General features: G+C 40.2%; 1 non-coding gene across 1 annotated transcript; it reads right to left on the bottom strand.

Moving 5' to 3' along the window:
* On the bottom strand, positions 263-335 carry TRNAF-GAA. The gene has a single exon. It is a non-coding gene; the product is annotated as a tRNA-Phe (tRNA).

The raw sequence follows: 7,784 nt of genomic DNA, 5'->3' as shown, positions 1-7,784 counted from the left end.
AATAGCGGCATACAAAATTAATAAGAAATGCAAAATGAAGAAAAGGGCACCTAATCTCACCTCTTTCTATACCATAAAGAAAAGAACCAGAGATTTGAACCCTTTTTTATTTTTAAAAGAAAAAGAAGTGTTTAGAGATTTATCTACTTACTCTAGACATTTATCTACTTACTCTAGACTAAGTAGATTTTTAATGAATATTTATCCCAATCCATCTCAAAATATTTGTATCAATATCTATTCGGTAGATCCTTTTTTTCTGTGCCAGGAACCAGATTTGAACTGGTGACACGAGGATTTTCAGTCCTCTGCTCTACCAACTGAGCTATCCTGACCCTTTCTTGTGCATCATCTTAGTAAAGTATTTGCATCTATGTCAATTAAAGGGACTAAAAAATCAATAAAGTATTCCATTCAAAATTAGGAAATGGGGAGGGGTAGTCCTATGCATTGTGGATGGCTTACTTAATAATACTTAAAAAAATCGAATTAATAATCGAGATTCCTTGCCAATACTGTACTCTAATAAATAAAAAAAAAGAGATAAAAAAGAAATCATCTATTTAATGAATAGCATAAGATTCATTGAGTTCTTGTCGCACTCCTTTGTGAAAGAGTAGAATGAGAAAGCTAGTGAATCTTAAACCCATTGATAAAAAAAAAGGATAACAACTATGGTTAGCGAATAAAAGAGGGTTTGGGGATAGAGGGACTTGAACCCTCACGACTTATAAAGTCGACGGATTTTCCTTTTACTAGAAATTTCATTGTTGTCAGTATTGACATGTAGAATGGGACTCTCTCTTTATCCTCGTCCGATTAATCCACTTTTTAAAAGATCTCGAAAACAATGAATTGAAGGATTTGATTACTCAATATTCGATTGGAATAGATTCACAATAATTCTAAAAAAATTATGAATTTTCTATTTCATAATCATTCCTAATTTCATTCTCAAAATAAAATAAAGAACCTATATTATAATATGGGTTCTGTGATTAATCGTTATTACTTCGATTCGTTAGAAGAGCTTCCATTGAGTCTCTGCACCTATCCTTTTCCTTTGGGTTCTAGTTTGAGAACCACTTTTTTGAAAAAAGTGGATTTGGCTCAGGATTGCCCATTTTTCATTCCAGGGTTTCTCTGAATTTGGAAGTTACCACTTAGCAGGTTTCCATACCAAGGCTCAATACAATCAAGTCCGTAGCGTCTACCGATTTCGCCATATCCCCATTTTACTTTTCTTTGAAACCAGGATTCCTTGTATAATTTAATCCATCTTTTAGTTTTTTTTGAATCATTGAATTCATTATTCGACGTAGTCTAGCAACTCATCTTTATTTGAGACACCCCGCTCGCTTATTGCAATTCAGAATTGAATTGATTTTATCGTTGATATATTTGCAATTCAATCGGAATGAATATATCCAAAAGTTTTTCTCTCTCCCGCCTCCCTCCTTCCTTTTTTAGAGTATTCCAAATCATACTATAACGCTTGATATTCATTCTTTTTTTCTAAGCTGAATTAGAAATTTCATTTGCTATGATTCTATCTTCTCCTTAGTGAACTATTTATCCTTAAATTATTAACAAATAAAAAAACAAAATATCTCAAAAATGTATATAATGATCAAATGAAAATGCCAATGAAGAAAGTTCAACGTTTCCGAGTTCGAAGCAAGCTTGCACCCAGATATGTGGGACCGTATCAAGTACTGGAGAGAAAAGGGCCGGTGGCCTACAAGATTCATTTACCTGAAGAGTTGGGTTCGATCTTTCCGGTCTTTCATGTGTCGCAACTACGGAAATGTTTGAAAGTGCCTGAACAAAGGATTGAACCTCGGGGGATCAAAATAAAAGCAGACCTACAGTATAAAGAGCAGCCAGTGGGAATTGTGGATACCAAGGAACGAGTAACCCGAAACAGAATTGTGAGAACGTATAAGGTGGTGTGGAGTCATCATGACGATAGGGATGCCACCTGGGAAACTGAGGATTATCTAAAATCAGTTTATCTGAAATTTCATAAGAAATGGTTAGTAACCCAAAATCTCGGGACGAGATTTCCCTAAGGGGGGAAGGGCTGTAACACCCTAGGTGTTAAGCATGCACTTAGCACTTAATAAAGCAATGCATGAGCATTCCCATCAAGCATAGCATCATGAGCATGTCATTCATCCCAAAACATGATATTATGTGTTTTATTCCATGTGCTTTAAATATGCTAAAAATATGATGCTTGCTTCTAAAAATGTGAAATATTCAAACTAGGTTGAATTATGTGTAAGAAGAATTAAGAATATTTTTGTGCAATTTTTGGAGCCATAGGATTTGAAAAATGGAATTTATACAAAAATCCCCAAAATGAATTTATTTGAAAACCTAGGACTAGTTTTAATTTGTAATTGAAATTCTATTTGGAATTTGGTCTTGCTTATTAAAACAAAGTTGTAGGGTTTTTGTTTTGGAACAACTTTGTTTTTGGGAGCAAGAGGTGAAAATGATTTTATATTGCTCCAAATGAATTTAGAAAATAATTGGAGAAAAGAAATTCAAAAAAAAGAAAGGGGGGGCTGTTCACTGGCGGGCCGGCGCCAACCAACCGGCCCAGCCAGCGAAGCCAGCCCAGGCCTGCCGCGCCGCGTCCGCCTCCCTCCCCCGCGCGCGCTCGGACACGGCCGCGCCGCGCGCGCCCGACCGTGTCAGGCCGACGGTTGCGCGTGGACGGCATGCGCTGCTCGCCGGCGCCACGACCCCCCCACTTCGCTGTGGACAGCACCACCTCCCTCGCCATTGTCGCCTCCACCCGGTGCGCGCCCCCTCGCTCTCTCTTGTGCTCCCTCGCCTCCTCTTCGTGCGCACCGCGCCGCCGCTCGCCATCGGAGCTCCCCGAGCTCCGCTCGCCTTGTTCCCGGCACTCCGTCACCTTTCGGCGCCTCCTTCCACCTCTCCGAGCTCCGCATTCGCCTTCGCGTGCTCGGACGTTGCTTCTTCGCGCAGGTGAGCGGTCCTAGGTGGCCGTATCGCTCGCCGGAGAGTGCGCGGCCTCGCCGGAGCTCTCCGCGGCGTCGGCATCTCTGGTTTTCCGCCTCTCGACCCTCTCTTGCCTCGCTAGCGCGCGCATTGTGGTCGCCGTGGCTCCCTGAGTCGCAAGAAGCCACACTCGAGCGCTCTACCGGAGCGTGGTGGCCGGCACCGCTGCGGCAGCGCCGCCGATCCGCCATTGCCGGTGGCTAGCTCGCTGTTCGAGGTTTCAGGGCGAGTAGAGGGGTGGGATCGAGTCGTAAGAGGGAGGCGAACGCGTTGGTGCCGTTGGTTTCGGCCGGGAGGCATCGCCGGCGGCGAGCCGTCGTCGGGGATTCTCTCCCCTCTCTGTGTCCTGACCAGCGGGCCCGGCTGGCCGGCGGGTCCGCTCGTCAGCGACCGCGGGTGCACTGCGCCGGGTGCACCTAGCTGGTCCCGGGGCGGATTTGATTTGTTTTCAGAAAAATGATTTCCAGGAAAATGATTTAAATGTTCTAAAATCCATATCTTGAGAATTTTAGCTCCAAAAATTGTGAAATAAATTTTGGTGTGTTCTCTGTGTCCAGATCTATAGCATAGTATGATTGCATGTCATGTTTGAGTAACTTTTCTGTATGAATATATTTAATCTATGTTTTTGCTAAACTTGGAAAATGCATAGTAATTAAAATATGGTTCAGAAAAATGTGAAACTTGATTTGTTGGCTCTGCATGTATGTTAACTCGCTGGGAAAATATTGATACACATTAATTGGTGTATAAATGAATTTATAATGATTTAAATGCTTGCATGGCAGTGGTTTATGATTTTTAATAATTAATTGGATCATGCAATCAGTCTGTAAATTTTTGTGGATGTTTCTTAGGATATTAGACAAATTGTAAAAATATGAAATCTGCTGTTTGACACTTATACCACAGTAGAGTAATTGTACTTGTCCTTATTAATTAATCTTGTGATTTTTGTAGCTCAAAATAAGTATTCAAAAATTATGAAAAATTCATAGTAGACTCTATGCTTGACTGATAGCCTCCTGTAATTTTTGTGGAATTTATTGATGAACAGAACTGCATGCAAATTTTGATGGGCCTAGAAATGAATAAAGAAAATTAGGGATTGTTATATATGGGTTAAATAGAATAAAAAGGTGTTTGGTGTATCTTTGAAGCACCATGTGGGTTGCTGGTTACACTTGAAAAATAAGTTGTAGAAGAGAATGTAATAGATGTTTAATTTTATTGTCTGTTCGTGGATGATGTTGACTACCTTGTAATGAGCATGACCATGTAAATCACCTATGCATCGTGTCATGATCATTTGGTACCTTCTCATACGAGAATCCACTCGCGCATCTCGCACTCCACTCATGAAGCACACATGCATCATACAGGCTCGCAGGAGAACGAGGCGGGACCCGAGGAGCCAGAGGAGATTCAGGAGCAGGAACCTCCGGAAGCGCAGGAGTCCGGAGAGAAACTACAGGAGTGTCCAGATCACCGACCCAGCACGTTTGAGAAAGGCAAGCCCCATTCTAAGTCTTCCTATTCTCGCTAACTTACAGGATATACTATGCTTGTTCTACTATATTGCACTTAAGTGATAGGAGTTGGTTGATACCGTTGATGCATTGGTGTTGGGTATTCTTAACATCATTACCAAAAGTAGACTAAGTTCTCTAAATCTAGTAACGGTGCCAAAAATGCTAAACCTATCCCTCACACCACTTAAGCCAAGTTGTCATCCCCAGCATGATATAAGAGACGCGGTATTGAAATATGCAATTGCTGTTCTAAATAAATAATGAATGGGATCTGCAAGCGCATAGATTAATACCGATGCAGCATTTTAACCGGGAAGTATTCCAGGTATCGTTATTCATATTTTTACCACTGGGAAGGGATTAGGAATCATCAATATTGATTACAGAATAGAATATGAGATTGAGCATCTATCATTGCAAGTATAATTGAGAACATTATATCCAACTCTTCATACAGGGATAAGTGTCACATAAAAGATATATGAAATAATAATAGTGACAAGGATAACTAATCTGATCTAGCCACATATTAAATATGATAAGCACTTCAATTAGATACTCTAGAAAGTCATTAGCATGGTATTAGAACGAACTACAAGAATATTCCCTAAGTTATTCTCAACTATATAGTCTAGCATTATCATAGTTAGTGCAAGCATACTTAGCAATCATTGTGAGACAAGACTACGCCCATGCATAGTGATATTAGCAAGGAATATGAGAAACGTAGCAATCACTCCCCTGTAATAATGTTGCTCTGCCAGCCCAATACACGAGAGGGTGGCTATATAAGAATCAATGAAGCTATCACTATCACGAACCACCCCACGATCTGGCATATCGGGTACAATCGCAGATAAATACGGTATAAGCACCACGCCTACACAATATCTATCATTTACCCATGGATCCGATGGATAAACGCTATACGATCCTAAGCATGTATATAGATCCAATCTAACTAAGCCAAGTACATAACTATGATAAACTAAGAACAATATAATCTTGAATATAAGCAAGTAGAGCAAAGTCATAAGCAATATATTGAAGTAGAACAAAGTCATATTCATAATATTGAAGAACAAAGATAATTAGAAAGTTAATCCTCTTGACAGATCCGGAAACCAATCGAAGATTGACTCCTTCTAGTTCTAATCCTATGTAGCTATGCTAATCTAGATATCTAATTGATGTGGTGGCTCTAATCTTGATCAGAGGCTTCTTCTCCTTTGATGGAACAATGAATTAGGGTTGAGAGGCTCCCCCCTCCAGGGGCCAGGGGGTCTGGTTTTATAGTCCCTTCAAGTGAATATGGGCCCTTGGATCAAACTGACATAGATTGTATGGTTTAGATTCATCCTTTAGGTCGGTGGAGATCTCCCGCAAAGCAGAGTCCTGATTGGACTCAGGGGCAGGGCGGGCGCCCTGACCAACTGGGCGGCCGCCCAGGGTCAGGCCCCGTTTCGCCTTCGCTTCGGTCTCGTGGCTTCTGGAGTCTTCTAGATGTAAGATAATTGCGCAGCACGTTAATATCTTTACGTAATCCCGATGTGTGGGCCTTTCTTCCGTATTTCCTGATAACCCCCTGCAGAAATAGACAAACACCAAAACTCGTGGAATTCTGTCAGATAAAACCCTAAGTCTAGATGTTGATTTCATTTGGATCCTTTTCTTTATTTATTTGATAATTAAATTTGATACTTAAGGACCCCTCGTTTGATAATTAAATTTTATACTTAAGGACCGTCAACAAACTCCCCCAAGCTTACCTCTTGCTCGTCCCTGAGCAAGGATAGACTCAGCTATGGATCACAAATTGTTGCAATATTATTAAAAAAATTGACGGTACACATGCTTTTTAAATAAGATCTCATCTCTGAGTTAGAGTAAACTGTCAAGACTTAAAACTTACTTACTTTACCTACACCATGGGACTTGTAACTGTCACTTCTGTCTTGAGTGGTTAAAAGATAGAACAGTCTAGTCAAGTGCCATGTCTCTTATTCTTGATCAGCTATAGCTCTAGAGTTTTTGCAGATTTTCAAATAAAACTCAGAGATTCCTTGTATGACTCTCTCAGATCTCTCTTTTGTGGTATTTCTGGATCCTTACCAAGGCAGTGATGGTATATGCCTTCTCTCAAGATATGTAGTATTTGTGGTATGAGGCATAGTGACATTGCCTTCTCTCTCACCCTACTCTAATAAGGCTTTAATATCTGGAGCTCATAGGTGGGAGATAAAATATACATACTTACAAGACATTTATTGCATAGTCAAACCATGGACCCAAAGTAACAAGTCAATAAGTTTAATCAAGATGTGCATGTGTGGCGAATGAATGGTGTATGGTGATGATGGTGATAACAATGATGGAAACAATGGTGGTGGAAGTCTAATTCTACTTTGCTCTTTTGAGGGGATACATACCTTTCTTGCTTTTTTTGAAACTTTATGAGGAGAATGAGATGCTCTTCTTTTTATTTTCTCTCAGGTGGGTATCTTGTACCCCTAATTCTACTGTCGGACACTTGTCCATTTTTACCTCTCGTCTCACTCTCTCTTTTCTTTCGAGGTTCCGAGCACTTGCTCCTTTTTATTTCCTCGTATTTCTTCTTTTCTTTTTTTTGGAGCACTCATCTCTTGAGATAATATAGCAAGTGGTAGTAACAAGATAACTTGAGCATTTATTTCACAGGGGAAAACAGAAATATTTTTGGCTATTCTCTCCCGGATTAGGAGTAGAATATTTTTGGGTGATTCTGGAGATGGAATGGGTGGATATATGTGGATGGTACTTCCGGAGTAGAAGTAGCATATATGAGTGAACGTGCAAGTGAAATCTTGATTTAACCACATGACAAGTTCCTAAGGGTCTACACAGCTTGACCACACTCAATGCTCATAAGCAGTAAAGAGTAAATGTGTGGCTCAAAGTCTAGCAAGCATGTATATATGGCTGTGGTAGGAATTTAAACTCTCATCATACAGGAACTCATCATGCAACATTTTAAAGATTTTCAAAGATAAAATTCTCCAGAATTCTAGCATCTCTGGGAACAGATAAACAGCAGCTCAACCTTTCCATATCGTATCCGTTAACAACTTAGACTTCAGATCAAGTTTTCATCCCACAAGTTTAGGTCTAGAGCAAGCTTTAAATTATAACAGTTATATCTAAACTTGAGAGAGAACTTAAAATGTGCAAATTAGGCAGAGC

The sequence above is a fragment of the Sorghum bicolor genome, chromosome 3, assembly GCF_000003195.3.
Source record: "Sorghum bicolor cultivar BTx623 chromosome 3, Sorghum_bicolor_NCBIv3, whole genome shotgun sequence".
Classification (NCBI taxonomy): Eukaryota; Viridiplantae; Streptophyta; class Magnoliopsida; order Poales; family Poaceae; genus Sorghum; species Sorghum bicolor.
The sequence above is the reverse complement of the archived record's forward strand: the minus strand, read 5'-3'. Positions and strand labels throughout refer to the sequence as shown.